Below are 3182 nucleotides of genomic sequence, written 5' to 3'. Positions count from 1 at the left end.
CTTTTGAGGAGGAAAGAACTTAGCCAAGAAGGCCGCGACCTGCTTATCCCATGAGTCCAGGCTATCTTTAGGTTGTGAGTCCAACCATGTTCTAGCTCTGTCTCTTACAGCAAAAGGGAAAAGTATGAGCCTGTAGACTTCAGGATCTACTCCATTAGTCTTAACAGTCTCACAGATCTGCAAAAACTCAGTTAAAAACTGATAGGGATCTTCTGATGGAAGTCCATAAAACTTGCAGTTCTATTGCATTAGAGCAACTAGTTGAGGCTTAAGCTCAAAATTGTTTGCTCCAATGGCAGGGATTGAGATGCTTCTTCCATCAAATTTGGAAGTAGGTGTAGTATAATCACCAAGCATCCTCCTTGCATTATTATTTTCGGCTACCATCTCCTCTTCCTTTTCAAAAATTTCTGTAAGGTTGTCTCTGGATTGTTGTAATTTAGCTTCTCTTAGTTTCCTCTTCAGAGCCTTTTCAGTTTCAGGATCTGCTTCAACAAGAATATTCTTGTCCTTGCTCCTGCTCATATGAAAAAGAAGAGAACATAAAATAATAATAGGGATGAGAAAAATTCGAACACAGAGGAGATGAGAGGGTTTGAATTTTTAGATGAAGAGAAGAGTTAGTAAATGAATAAATAAATAGAAAGAGATGAGAGGGAGAGAATTTCAAAAATTAACTAAAATAAAAGAAAAATATTAAAGTTAAAATTCAAAAATTAAGAAAAGGAATAAAATAAAAATTAAAATTTGAAACAATTAGTTAAAAAAAGAATTTTGAAAAAGAGGGAGGTAATTTTCGAAAATTAGAGAGAGGAAAGTAGTTAGGTGGTTTTGAAAAAGATAAGAAATAGTAAAACAAACAAAAAGTCAATTAGTTAGTTGAAAAAGATTTTGAAAATAAATTTTAAAAATTTTCAAAAATAATAAAAAAATAAAAAAGATTTGATTTTTGAAAAAGATTTTGAAAAGATAGGATTTTTAAAAATTGAAATCTTGACTTGACTAACAAGAAACAACTAATTTTAAAATTTTTTGACTAAGTTAACCCAAAGATTTCGAATTTTTGAGTAAAACAAGGAAAATATATTTTTTATTTTTTAATTTTTTATGATGAGAGAGAAAAACACAAAAATGACTCATAACATGAAAATTATGAATCAAAACACATGATGCATGCAAGAACACTATGAATGTCAAGATGAACACCAAGAACACTTTGAAGATCAAGATGAACATCAAGACTTATTTTTGAAAAATTTTCAAGAAAAGAAAAACATGCAAGACACCAAACTTAGAGATTCTCAATGCTTAGACACTATGAATGCAAAAATGCATATGAAAAACAACAAAAAACACAAAACAAGAAAATATCAAGATCAAACAAGAAGACTTACCAAGAACAACTTGAAGATCATGAAGAACATGCATGAGTTTTCGAAAAATGCACAAATTTTTAAAGACATGCAATTGACACTAAACTTAAAAATTGACACTAGACTCAAACAAGAAACACAAAATATTTTTTTATTTTTATGATTTTATAATATTTTTTGTATTTTTTCGAAAATTATTTTTAGAAAAATGAAAACAAAGAAAGAAAAAAAATTTTGGAAAAATCTTTTGAAAACTTTTTGAAAACAACATAAAGGAAAATTTCCTAATCTGAGCAACAAGATGAACCGTCAGTTGTCCAAACTCAAACAATCGCCGGCAACGGCGCCAAAAACTTGATAGGCAAAATTGTGATTTACTCTTTTCATAACTTGAACAATTCTTAGCAATGGCTCCAAAAACTTGGTGCACACTACTATTGTTCACTCACATTCTTCACAACTTCGCACAACTAACCAGCAAGTGCACTGGGTCGTCCAAGTAATACCTTACATGAGTAAGGGTCGATCCCATGGAGATTGTTGGTATGAAGCAAGCTATGGTCATCTTGTAAATCTCAGTTAGGCGGATTCAAATGGTTATAATGGTTTTCGAAAATAATAATAAATAAAGCATAAAATAAAGATAGAGATACTTATGTAAATCATTAGTGGAAATTTCAGATAAGCGCATGAAGATACTGTGTTCCTTCTGAATCTCTGCTTTCCTACTGCTTTCATCCAATCATTCTTACTCCTTTCTATGGCAAGCTTTATGTAAAGCATCACTGTTGTCAATGGCTACTTCCCATCCTCTCAGTGAAAATGGTCCAAATGCTCTTATCACAGCACGGCTAATCATCTGTCGGTTCTCGATCATGTCAGAATATAATCCATTGATTCTTTTGTGTCTGTCACTACGCCCAACAATCGCGAGTTTGAAGCTCGTCACAGTTATTCAATCCCTGAATCCTACTCGGAATACCACATACAAGGTTTAGACGTTCTGGATTCTCAAGAATGGCCGCCAATAATTCTAGCTTATACCACGAAGATTCTGATTAAGGAATCCAAGAGATACACGCCCGATCTAAGGTAGAACAGAAGTGGTTGTCAGTCACGCGTTCATAAGGATGGATGATGATGAGTGTCATGGATCATCACATCCATCAAGTTGAAGTGCAGCGAATATCTTAGAATAAGAATAAGCTTGAATTGAATAGAAGAACAGTAGTAATTGCATTAATTCTCGAGGTACAGCAGAGCTCCACACCTTAATCTATGGTGTGTAGAAACTCCACCGTTGAAAATACATAAGTGATGGTCCAGGCATGGCCGAATGGCCAGCCCCCAAGGTCTAAGAACTAAACATCCAAAGATAGATACCTGATGAGCCGATAATTTATACGCTTTTTGGCATTATTTTTAGGTAGTTTTTAGTAAGTTGAAGCTACTTTTAGGGATGTTTTCATTAGTTTTTATGTTAAATTCACATTTCTGGACTTTAATATGAGTTTGTGTGTTTTTCTGTGATTTCAGGTAATTTCTGGCTGAAATTAAGGGACTTGAGCAAAACTCTGAAAAAGGCTGACAAAAGGACTGCTGATGCTGTTGGAATCTGACCTCCCTGCACTCGAAATGGATTTTCTGGAGCTACAGAACTCCAAATGGCGCGCTCTCAACGGCGTTGAAAAGTAGACATCCAAAGCTTTCCAGAAATATATAATAGTTCATACTTTAGTCGGAAATTAATGACGTAACTTGGCGTTGAACGCCAAGTACATGCTGCTGTCTGGAGTTAAACGCCAGAAA

The sequence above is a fragment of the Arachis duranensis genome, chromosome 9, assembly GCF_000817695.3.
Source record: "Arachis duranensis cultivar V14167 chromosome 9, aradu.V14167.gnm2.J7QH, whole genome shotgun sequence".
Classification (NCBI taxonomy): Eukaryota; Viridiplantae; Streptophyta; class Magnoliopsida; order Fabales; family Fabaceae; genus Arachis; species Arachis duranensis.
This window is presented reverse-complemented; position numbering follows the sequence as displayed.